The sequence below is a fragment of the Dreissena polymorpha genome, chromosome 1 (genome assembly GCF_020536995.1).
Source record: "Dreissena polymorpha isolate Duluth1 chromosome 1, UMN_Dpol_1.0, whole genome shotgun sequence".
Taxonomy (NCBI): Eukaryota; Metazoa; Mollusca; class Bivalvia; order Myida; family Dreissenidae; genus Dreissena; species Dreissena polymorpha.
Window position 1 is genome coordinate 185,230,663 of NC_068355.1, and position 12,188 is coordinate 185,242,850.

The window sequence follows — 12,188 nt, forward strand, 5'->3', positions numbered from 1 at the left end:
CATTTGTGGAACAAGGCTTAGTTCTGAAACTGTTCCAATAATATACAAGAACATTTTTAGAACATTTCTAGAACAAAATAAGTTCAAGAAATTTCTAAAAATGTTCTAAACTGTAGTTCTAGAACACATTTAGAACTCTTTAAGAACCAGTAAGTTCTACAAACATTCTAGTGGGGAATAAGAACACATATAGAACAGGTCTAGAACCAAAGTCTACAATTGTCCTACAATTGTTCTACAAATTTAAAATAAACTAGTTCAGACAATGATAATTTGACTTCTTTCAAATTATATTTCAAAACAATTTTCACATTGAAACTTTGCTTGCTGTGGTGTCTGCAAGATATTGCTGTCATATCATGAGATATATATATATATATCATACACAAACAGAGGACTAGTGTGAAGGAGGAGTGTTTGTTGATAGGTCTGGGATACTTAGTATTATTTCTAATCTTAAAACATTATGTGGGTACTCACTAGAAACAACGTTACGAGGCACTCCTAATGAGTATCCAAACATAAGCTTTTATGGAGAACTGGAGAAAATTATCCCTGAAATACCAAAAAGTACTTCTCCTTTAAGTCCTTACAAAATCTTCTGCTACACACATACATATACATGTATATAACTGACTATAATTTGTCACCAAATTACACATTATTTAATTTTTTTTTTACTGTATCTGTTCGGAATTCTGCATACTTAGTGTCTTCTGAATTTGCATGTAATCTTGTGTCAATTAAAACACTAGGACTTCACAGAGTTCCTCAACATTCACCATCACAAGAATCTCAGAGAACTAAACTGGAATTAGGTGACTAACTACAGGAGCTTCTGGTAACTGTAATGGGTGGATTTCATCCATCTTTTTCATAACATTATTCAGATATTTGTGTAGTTTTCTACATTAAATCTGTCTCCAATAGTGTGTAGAACGTGGCACTGGAAGTGTTTCATCATCAAAATACAGTTTCTTCACACGCTTCAGTGGACCTGGAAAAAAGACATATGAATGTATATTTTGAAACAAATATAAACTCTTTAACTCATTAACAGGTTTATAATTACAGAAACTTAATTCACAAGCAAATGATTGTGGTTTACAAAAATCAACATGTTCAAACAAAATTAAATTCTGTACAGTATCAGGTTGTTTTGCTCCCAAGTACAAAAATGTAGTTTCCTTTCCCCTAGTTGTTTTGCCTCCCAAGTAGTTACCACGGCCATTCTACCTCATGTGTGAGCCACACTACCAAGTGTGTAACTACTTCTGGAAGGCAACATAATTCGGACAAAATAACACTTGTTTTTTTCGTTGAATGTAAACCAAGTGTTTTCTTCTGTAATGATGTTTTAGAAATATGCTTTTCTTAAGTTAAAATTTCAGTAATTAACCTTATTCAGTCAGGCATTCCAGAATACATGGGTGTAAAGGTGACCAATGTCATTTTACTCTTGCATGTTATTAATGTTAATTTCACAAATTTTTAGATTATTTAATGTTTTGCCAAGTCTCGTCTTCTTGTAGTCATCGATAGATTAAAGTCTCATAATAAACTATTCCCGGGCCTCAAGAAGTTATTTTAGTGAGCATCAAAGGTCTATAATCCCAGCCTGAAGTTGCGTGCAATGAGACTTTCAATGTAAACATTGAGCATTGTTAAATACTGAAATCACTTGCCTAACTTGCAGTGTAATCTTCAAAAAAATAAGCATTGGTGTTTATGTGGTTTAAAAAAATGATAACCAGTTATAAAACAGAAAAAAAATGCGTCCATTTGCCTTATACTCGCCCTTCAGCAAATGGACCATTTATGAATTGTAATAACAGCTGTATTAAGAATAGTGTTCGACCCACAATACACGTTGACTTACTTAACCCGTGTTTCGAAGTGTACTGTTAAGTCCGGTAATCTTGCGCGTCCGTTAATCTTGCGCACTTCGCATTTGCGAATCTTGCAGACGACAAATGGTTTTCTTTAGTGATGAAAGATGGAATTTCACATATTAAAGAATTAACGGATTTAAAAGTTACGTATTCCATGCAAAATTAAATTCGATCATTACATTTAAACACCAGTTGCGTCATCCCTATACATGGTAAACACTGGCCTTCTTACGAAAACTTCAAAATGAATCACAAATTCCCTGCAGTCTTTAGCGTTTTCATACTTTAAATTAAGAATTCATAAATCCAATGTGTAATTAAGCATTCCATTGCACAATATCCGATCAGTTATGGTATTTTTTGCCATGAAAATATATTGCATCAGACGACATAGTAATCATTTCCCGCCATTCTGTCAAACCAATTTGGTATGATCTCCGCATGCGCAATGGCCTAGTTTTTATATTTTCTGTACACTATGGAAGCATGATCGTGGTATCAAACCTGTTATGGGTTTTTTTTCAAGCATACCGGTACTTTTTTATTACATTGTTGTAATTGTCCACTATTATTAGTGATTATATATTTTTTGATTTGTAGTGAACAAATACTGCACTAGAAATCCACATTTAATTTCAATGGTTTTGCAAACTGATTTTTAAAATATTTTTCTGGAATGTTTTTTGTCAATAATTGGACACCATATGTCTACAATTTTGCCTAAACGAGGTCTTTATACAAAGTGCGCAAGATTACCGGACACTGTGATAGTTTGAAAATGAGGTGAGTCATGTTTGTTTTGAAATCAAATCGGACAATTCTTCACTGAATTAATCAGATATTTTTGTGTTAATAAGCACATGAACTTATAATTTTCATAATAAATTTAGATATTATGTTGCCAATTTATAAAAGAACATGTTTTTAAAACAATTGACCCTTAACTGCGCAAGATTACCGGACAGCATCGTAAGAACTCTCTGTCTGGTTGATTATTCTTTATCACATATCAAGCACTGGTACTTACCATTTTCCGATACATGAAGATGGTTTTCCTTTCGATGTGTCGTTTAACTTAACATGAAGATATGAATTTAGTAAGGAGGGATTAATTTTAAGTTGGAAAATTAAATTCCAAAGCTTATTTCAGCACCGCATCATACGGGTCTCTGAAAATCTACCCAGCCTAACCCCAAATGTAAGAGATAATTTCATTGGCCAAAATTCACAAAACAGAGCTGACTGGTTTTTATTTTATTTACGTAGACTGTCAGCGGAGCAGCATTAACGAAAAACAGTCGGGTGCATATAAGCGCTTTTTTTAAATGGCAGACGTTATTTTCTTGTTCAATCGCGTATGAGCTTTATCGAACCACAAAATGTAGTCGCACCCAAAATAGATGTTGCTCACTACCAGGAGGGAGATCTCATCAAAGCCACTTACCAAAAACAAACATACGATGCGGTGATCAGTGAAATCCATCGTAAGTAAATTCGTTTGATAGCCAAACTTTTTGGTACCAATCTAAAAGGTTCTTGAATGGGGCGAACACTTTTTTTATGACTAAAAGCGTTAAGCCCGCCTCGTCACTAATGTTAATAAATTTCTGTCGGAGAATACCGCAAAATGATATTTCAGTTCGCTCAACGCGGACCTATTTGACGAGGCGGTGTCTCGGTTAACAATGTCCCCTAAAAATGTCCATATTTCAATCGCCGTAGAGCAAGTATATTTCACTTACTGTTTATAACACTGTGTATTGATAAAAAACACAAAGTATTGAAATAAATCAATATTAAAGTTAAGGGGTCTTCCTGATCATTGTTAAACAATTTGTTGTAAATAGTACAGGTTCGGGCAATCATATTTTCGGATAACGAAAAATAATCTTGTAAATAAATATATTGTCATAATAATAATATTAAAATTTGTATATACTGTTGATTACAGATGACGAGGTTTCTCTTGAAGCAAGCAAAGCGACCGCCTAAGCATGCTTTCGAGGCAACTTAAGATAGGAAAAAAACTCAAGGTAGGTATTATTTTCAAGGCATGTTCACAGTTCAGTGACAGGCAGGCAGTCCAAAATTACAGGCTTTAATATTTATGAATGTGAGTTGGACACTTAAATGAGACTCAAGAAATTCAATTTGCCTCCATTGAATAAGTGTTATTATAAATATTTTTTTTATCAGTTGGTCAACACTGCCTATAGATATATGATTTTTTCCCTGTTATAAATGAAACATGAACACATTGTTCACAGTTATCCAATTTCACACTCACTCACTAGCCAGGGGTGAGTGAATTTATTTGAAAAAAAAATCTGATGAACAAACGTTCGATAACATTAGCTAATTGTTTGTATGAGTAACTACTCAGTCTAGCCAGAATTTCCAAATGTGAAATTTGATGGTCTAAAACAAAGTATACATGATTGCATGACACAATGCTCAAGTTTGGTTTTCAACACATTTCATGAATGATTTTAGAGTTCAGTGATCAAACACCAACAGAGCCTCGTGATAAGTTGCCTGTAAAGAGGAGCATGAACCCATCAGATGCCTCCGAAGATATTGACCTGACGAACAATGCTGCAAAGCAAAATCTCAGTAGTATGTTGGTTGTCTAATACTTTTTATTTTAATCCCTTAGAAATATATAAAATCCAGTATTTAATGCGTTCAAATCATAAAAACCTGCAACAGTGTCTTGAATATATTGCGTTCGTATTTAAGTTGGTGCTGAATGTCAAATTGTGTTATCCATCACCAGTTTACTTACAAGGTTTGCTGTATTGAAGCATTCTCAATTTGAAAATACTAATGTTGTGATCAAATGTGTAATGTTTGAATACTTTGATAATAAGTACACTCAATATCAGTCTTCGAATTAGCCTATAAGCCCGAAGCCCGAGTCGATTCCTGGGACGGTCGGTCGATCATAAATGCATATTAAATAGCCCGACCGGTCGATTGAATATTTAAGCGTAAAATAATAAACAAAGTGAAAAAAATACATGAACACCGGTCAGCCACTTTGGTTTAAAGACATAATCAATGGAAGTAGTCGGTACAAGTCGTTAGCCAATCAACACGTCTGAGTTCCACTCTTACGGAGACTCCGGAAATGGACTATTTTATTATTGATTTTTGATTGGTTAGCGGATAGAAAAACAACTGACGAAAATCTTCGCTACTTTCCGAAAATCGTACAAGTCAGCAAATGTTGCAAATGAAAAAGTTTGATTAGCAAAATAAAGAACTGCAATAGCATATATTTAAGCAATATGTTAACACAATTATATATTAATTACGTATTTGCTAGGTAACTGTTTTTCATTTTTCTTGAATCATACGATATGCACATTTGATTTCATGTGCAAAACACTTTCATATTCTCGGACTGTTATTTTCGGATACAGTTTTGTTTTTGTCGATTTAAATTTATTTTCGACATTCTTTATGAAAATGTCTATAGAATGATGAATACACATGCGGTGATACAGATGGTATGATTTATAATATTTCGCATTGTTTTCACCAGAAATTGCAACTAGAAAGACTAAAAACAGTACAATAGGTTAGGGCTCAGGGCGCTAACAAAACTGTATGAAAATGGTTTCATGATTGAGGACAAATGTCCTGAAAAAATTGACCATTTAGCCCTTTGAGGAAACCTGTCCTGAGGAGATTTGGGCCAATCTGAAACACTGAGATATGGAGATGTCCGGAGAGCATGCCTTTGCTGTTGTTATCAAAAATAAATAATACAGTCTGTTGAAAATGGGACAGGCAAATATTTTTACTCATTAGAAGTTATTTCTGATTGGTAATATTTTTGTTGCTCCGAGCCAAACAAGTCATAAAATGTATGTTAACCTTTTCGGGCTATTGAAACTGTCTTCGGGCTATTACAAATTATATCTGATTAGCCCGAAGGGCTATTGGTCTAAATATTTAGCGTGAAGACTGCTCAATATTGACTAAATAAAAAGACGTTATGTCTATATTTGTAATACTGTCCAGCTGGATCATTTAGACTTCTTGTTTAGTTTAAGATGTGACTACATTTGTTATCTAAATGATTTCAGAGCAAAGTGCTCAAACACCTACAGAGCCTCGTGACAAGTTGCTTGTACACAGAAGAGCCTGATCCCATCAGATGCCTCCGAAGAGATTGAAAAGAACTGTTATGGACATTTTCAGAACTGTTTTAGAACATTTGTTCCAGACTTATTTGAAGCAACCCTTCGAAACTGTTCTAAACATTTCTAGAATTGTACTGGAACACACCGGCTAGAACTGTTCTGTAATCATACTGAAAATGTTCTAGAATTATTCTGGAACAGTTGTTGAACGTTAAATGAGAAAAAAATTCTAGAACAATTCTATAACAGTTCTGGAAATTTATTCAAGAAAAATTCTGGAATAGTTCTAGAACGATAGTTCAAGAATTGTTCTAGAACAGTTGTTGAACGTTAAATGAGAAAAATTTCTAGAACAATTCTATAACAGTTCTGGAAATTTATTCAAGAACAATTCTGGAATAGTTCTAGAACGCTAGTACAAGAATTGTTATAGAACAAACCTTCAGAACTGTTTCAGAACAAATTGTTCTAGAAATTATTCTCATTTAACGTTCAACAACTGTTCTAAATCGTTCTAGAGCATTTTAAGGATGATTCCAGAACACTTCTAGTCATTAAGTTCCAGTACAATTCTAGAAATGTTATAGAACAGTTCTAACAATCTTCGCAGGGGAACTTTTAATTTGTAAACTATGTAACATATCTTATTTACGCAACTGTTAAGTATGTCGGAGGTAAATTATCTTACCAAATGACTGCTTAATACTACCAGGAAGATGAGACATGGTGGCATCATCAATTGTGTTTAATGACCAGACTGTCATCTGCAACCCAGTGTGGTTTATGACACCATGTGGTTAGTAAAGTCTGGACAATATCTGATCAAAACGAGATAATCGGATTATGCAGAACAAGGGGGCAATTAAACACTGGAATGCAAAGGCATACACGATTTAAAGATTGATGCCAATAATCAAATGAAAAATATTACATTTAATTTAATTAAATGCTTTTTTTAATGTGTCAATGTGTTAGTTTTCCAAAACAACCAAGACCATGTAATGACGGCCTTAGAATTTAGAAAGAAATATATCCGTTGAATAATCGGTGCTCTCTTATATATGTTACCGATTGTTAAGCAGCAGTGTAATGGCGGACGCGGAGAGAATTCAGGGGAGATAATTATGTAATGACTAAATTATGGAACGGTCTATTAACAAGTTCCCTAACGTGTTTTGTATTGTTAACTTGGTATTAATTTTGCATGATTAGATTAATATTTTTATTGAATGTTATTATCTAAAAAAAAGCTTAATGAAACGGACAGAAGTTATTATTATGTTGGTGTGTTGTTTGGGAACAATGGCAGCTTATATATTACAAAATCATTTTAGATTCAAAATAATATATAGCTTACTGTTGTTTGTTAAGGTAATATCTAACAGTGTGTTAATGTGATGCATGTTTTTAATTCCTATGCAAAGGAACTTCAAACTGTTGGTTATTACCTCAATAAGACAATTATTAATTCGCTTTTAAGATTTTTATGCATTTAAAATTAACTGATGTCCATTTTGTCTGAATAAATCAATAAATAAAGCCTGCAAAGTTAAATACCTTTATGCCATCAAAGTTGGGGCTTAAAAGGATTTCATTACTGAGCTCATGACACCAACAGCAAAGTAGATCACAGTTACAATACAGATTAAGGAAAGTAAACTCCGATTTTCAGATAAGGCCAAATAAAAAATTATAGTCCAAGCTAATTTATGCACATAATTACCACTTTAGAAGAAAAAATGTGAATCTTGACAACATTTTGGTAGTGGTAAAATTTGGGTCAAGTGGTTTCAAAAACCTGGTCAACTGGTTGAAATAATTATATGCAAAAATTGTTGCAACTGTAGAATCTACCCTTATGACTCAATGTTAATGAAATTTAGTCAGGATTTGTGTCATCACAATTTCACAACAAAGATGAAATCTAAGTAAAGAGTATTCACAACTTAGGTTACAATGTCAAATCTTAGAAAAAGCTTATGAACACTATAAATAACTTTTTTTTAACTTAGTCATATAAAACAGCCTGAATAGTTTAGGGGCGCATGGTTTATTATAGATTTTATAAATATCAACATAATATTCAACGTCAGTGCCCTCAAAATTCAAAGCCAATAGGTTTCATATTATATATGTTGACTAACATCCTTGTTAATTATGGAGTCTTTACATTCCGCACTCCAGGGACCACATGCTTTTTAACACTTAGATAGACCAAAAACAATTAAACAAAAGAGGAGAGCATTTTATCTAACTCAAGGGAACGACTTACTAACTCTAACCCGAGGGAACGTTAGTAAGCTCTGTCAGGTTTTTTTCTGCCTATCTTGGGAAAAGGAGTCTGACCAAATTGGGAATTTTTATTGACAAAATTGTCCATTTTGGGAATTTTTGCTTCAATGAAACGGCTCATTTTGAGAAAACATTGTGAATTTATCATGCTTAAATAAGTCAGGGGTTTAACAAATACATTTTTTTTTGTTATTTTGTCTTCTTTATATAGACAATCCCAGAAATTAATAACTCCCGGATTACCGCCCCTGAAAACCTGCGCGCACCTCCGAAACGGTACTAAAGAAAACAACAGGGACATACAGTACAGCCAAAGCGGCACAAACATAATCCGCGGCTACGCTACGGCCAGATTATTAGTACGCGGCGGCCGAATCGTGTGTTCACGCGGCGTATCGCCGTGGCAATCGGCATCGATCCGCGAAACGACGCCGATTCTGTATTAACTTCGCGTACTTTCGCGGAGTAAATCCGCCGCATACGTACGCGCCGGATCGAGTGAAAAGATATCCACCTACATGTACATACATGTATGTGTAGCGTAGAATTAATTACGCGCAACTGTAAATGTTTTGTTCGATTATCATTATTAAATTTGTAATCCGAAACACACTTCCGAATTTTAATGTTAACGTGACCTTTGGCAAATTCTAGCGTCAAATAAACAGTGCTAAAATATCCTTTGTTTCATAAAAAGCGTGCGAAAATTATGCAACATGTAGAACGTCGTTTCGAAAGTTTGGGTGTATTTTGTGTTGTATAAATACATGAACATCACGTCAGGCGTAAATCGCGTGTTTAGTGAAAAAAAACGCCCCGATGAGGCGTTATTTCATCATCTCTATAAATAGTTACAAATGCCAAAATGTATTTGATACTTAAGGAAATATCGAGAATGTTTGTGTATCGGAAATATTTACCAGCATTTGCTTTAAAACTGGAATATACGGGATTATCGGGTAATAAGTAGCGATATTAACTGTATAATATGAACAAAATAAAACATGTTTATATACGCATATTCAAACAATAGTTATAATAAGCTGATAATTAACAAAACAACAAATAAGTCGTCACCGTCTTGATTATTGATGTGGCTTCAAACTGCTAATTTTCTCAGCTTAAATATAATAGCAAAATCAACATGCAATTAATTTATAAATCCACCATATGCTGGAGCCTTGACCACTTGTATGTGCGAAAACATAATTACGTGACCTTGTTTATGTGTGAAATACATACACTACGGGCGGGAAACAAACTTAATTGGCCAGACACATTAACTATGCTTACATGAATATTCTAATACAATCCGCGCACAATAAATTTATCATGATTTTAATTATTATTATAATTGTTCTTTCAAAGTTTGTTAACTTTGTTAAGATTTTTTATTTCATGATGCGCATTGACTCGGAATCATGTCGCGGATCGCGGCATGCCTCGGCGGACAGATGCGAAGTTTCGCGGCGAAATACGACTTGCCGCCGCATACTGACGCAGCTTCAACAACTGACGCGGCATCGACTCGTTTCGCCTTGCCGCCGCGGATCGCGAAATACGTTTGTTCCGCTTTGGCTGTACTGTATATGTTTGTATAGGTCCCTGAACAAAACAAGAAGGCTAAACGATTTTATCGAATATATTTGAAGATTTAAAGTTTCTGTTATGGATCTGATAATAACATAATAGTTCGTGTTTTTTTAATATCAGTTATTACGTAATTAGAAGAAATAAGGTTCATCTGCATTCAATTAAGAGTAATAAAACTCAGCATGAATAGGGACCTATTTGTTAAGGTCCCTAGCAAGAATAAGGTCTTGATTGTCATTAAACATGTTATTTAAAGGTGACACGTGATATGTTAGCTTAATTACGGTATCAACACATGTGCAGACATGTGGTGTCACGGGCATTCCCATAAACGCTTTAAATTCACACTTGGGACATCGCCTCCCATAGAGCGGATTCGTTCGCTCCTTTATCGTGGATGTTTTTTTCAAGACCTTTATCTTGCTGAAATTAATCATCCATAATAAACGAAGAAAAAAATCACATATTAATTTCGTGTGTTTATTTTTTAATCGTAAATTTAGACTTTATAACGAAAATTGAATAAAGACATACGTTTAGGAAATCTAGAGAACACAATTGTAACTATTTAAGTTTATTTAAGGCTCCATACTTTTTATGTTGAACATGTTTATAGTGAATTTAGATGTGATTAAGAAAATTTTATAAATAATGAAATCAGTTTAGAAAATATTGAGGACAGCCCAAAACAGTTTATTTCAGACTTTAAAATTTGATATTACATGTTAAACGTTATTTCAATAATAATATAAGAAAGTTATAGGCAAAAGCTGATATGTCCTTTTCAATAAAAAAAGTATGCCATGTCCTGACATCTTTCACAGTTTTACAAAGGAATAGCTCCAGTACTTGTTCATTTAGAATTCATATCCGGCTAGTGATCTTTGTATAAGCTTGAGAGCGATTTAAAAAAAAAAAATTGCTAAAAAGCACTTTAGTTTTAGACTCAACCAGATACATACTTTTAATTAAAAAAGTTTGACTACCTGAAATCTTACAGAGGATCGCTAATAAATATTTCTGGACCAATTTTATAATCTCAAACTTCATTTCGGCTATAGATTTTTATATTACCTTTAAAATGACACTTACAAGGGAAATATTAATAACGAAATGGAAAATGTTTAGACAAACAAAGATATGTACTATTCAAAACAAAAGTCGGCCTCGGTCTTGAATCTTACAAATTACGCTCATTAATATCTCCGGCACTATTTACGCTCAAATCACAACGTTTACTTCGGACTTTAGATATTTCTATAACCTTTATAATTTTTATTGAATAATTTTATTCTATCAAGAAATAATTAAATTTTATACAAAGGCATTACTGAAAGGTATGCTTAAAAAGCAAACTCAGCCTTAAACATTACGTGTTGTCACTGAATATTGTTGCAGAGACACATATTTTATAAATCTATCGTGTATATTTCTTATTTAACTTATATTGATTAACTTTGTGATACATATGACACTTGGTTTCATGTTTCAATTGTTTTCATTCCTACTGTGCGAAGTCATAATGTACTGTTTATTGGAATAAAGCGGCTGTTTACTATGATTACGCTGTAATCTGCCAAATTCTTAAGTTACTGTCAGGATTAGCGGGTCACGTGATAGCAAATATGGCGGCGGTCAATTTATGGATTCTGGGATTGTCTATAAACACATGCAATATTTTTCTACATTTATTCAAGTACTGCAATTTTGGTTTTTTAGTTACAGTTACTCTCTGAGATAAGAACTGTAGAGTCAAAAACTTATAGCAGATATTTCTAACCAAAACAGACACTGGTTAGTCACACAAGTTACAGCATAATTTTTCTCTGCTTTCTGTTTTTGAAAGCATCACACAGCTCCTCCAATGTTTTGTCATTCAGGTCTAGACCTTCAATGCAGGTAAGCATCAGATGAATAAGTTTGGTTTGTGTGAATGTGCTGCGTGATGGGGAGCACAGCAGGTTCATGGTGCTCAATCCTCACAGTGGTGCTTGCTGGTATGATACACATCAGGTGGACAAGTTGGAACATTAATAATCTAATAATCATAAGTCATAAGACACTTCTTTCTAAAAAAAAAAAAATGGGATTTTTTTTTATAATTTCGGTTTGGGATTGGATCCGTTTGCTTTGGGAATGCCTCCCTTTCCCGGAGGCACAGACAGTGCTGAAAACGGCCCTGTTATGTCGTAGCAACGACTAACTTAGTCGAGCGAATGATAGAGGTAGAAAAAAAGAGGAGTGCCTAAATAAAAGCGGA

At 33.8% G+C, this 12,188-nt stretch overlaps 1 protein-coding gene and 1 long non-coding RNA gene across 3 annotated transcripts in view; one reads left to right on the forward strand and one right to left on the reverse strand.

Moving 5' to 3' along the window:
- LOC127864233 (uncharacterized) overlaps positions 1-12,188 on the reverse strand; it is a 258,553-nt gene that overhangs the window by 112,075 nt on the left and 134,290 nt on the right. The gene's annotated exons all lie outside the window — the stretch shown is intronic.
- Positions 3,214-6,419, forward strand: LOC127864255 (uncharacterized). 2 transcript variants are annotated; one of them, XR_008041649.1, is made up of 4 exons: positions 3,214-3,376; positions 3,844-3,925; positions 4,386-4,508; positions 5,987-6,419. It is a non-coding gene; the product is annotated as an uncharacterized LOC127864255 (long non-coding RNA). The 2 variants fall into 2 exon arrangements; XR_008041648.1 differs by lacking the exon at positions 3,214-3,376 and adding an exon at positions 3,525-3,619.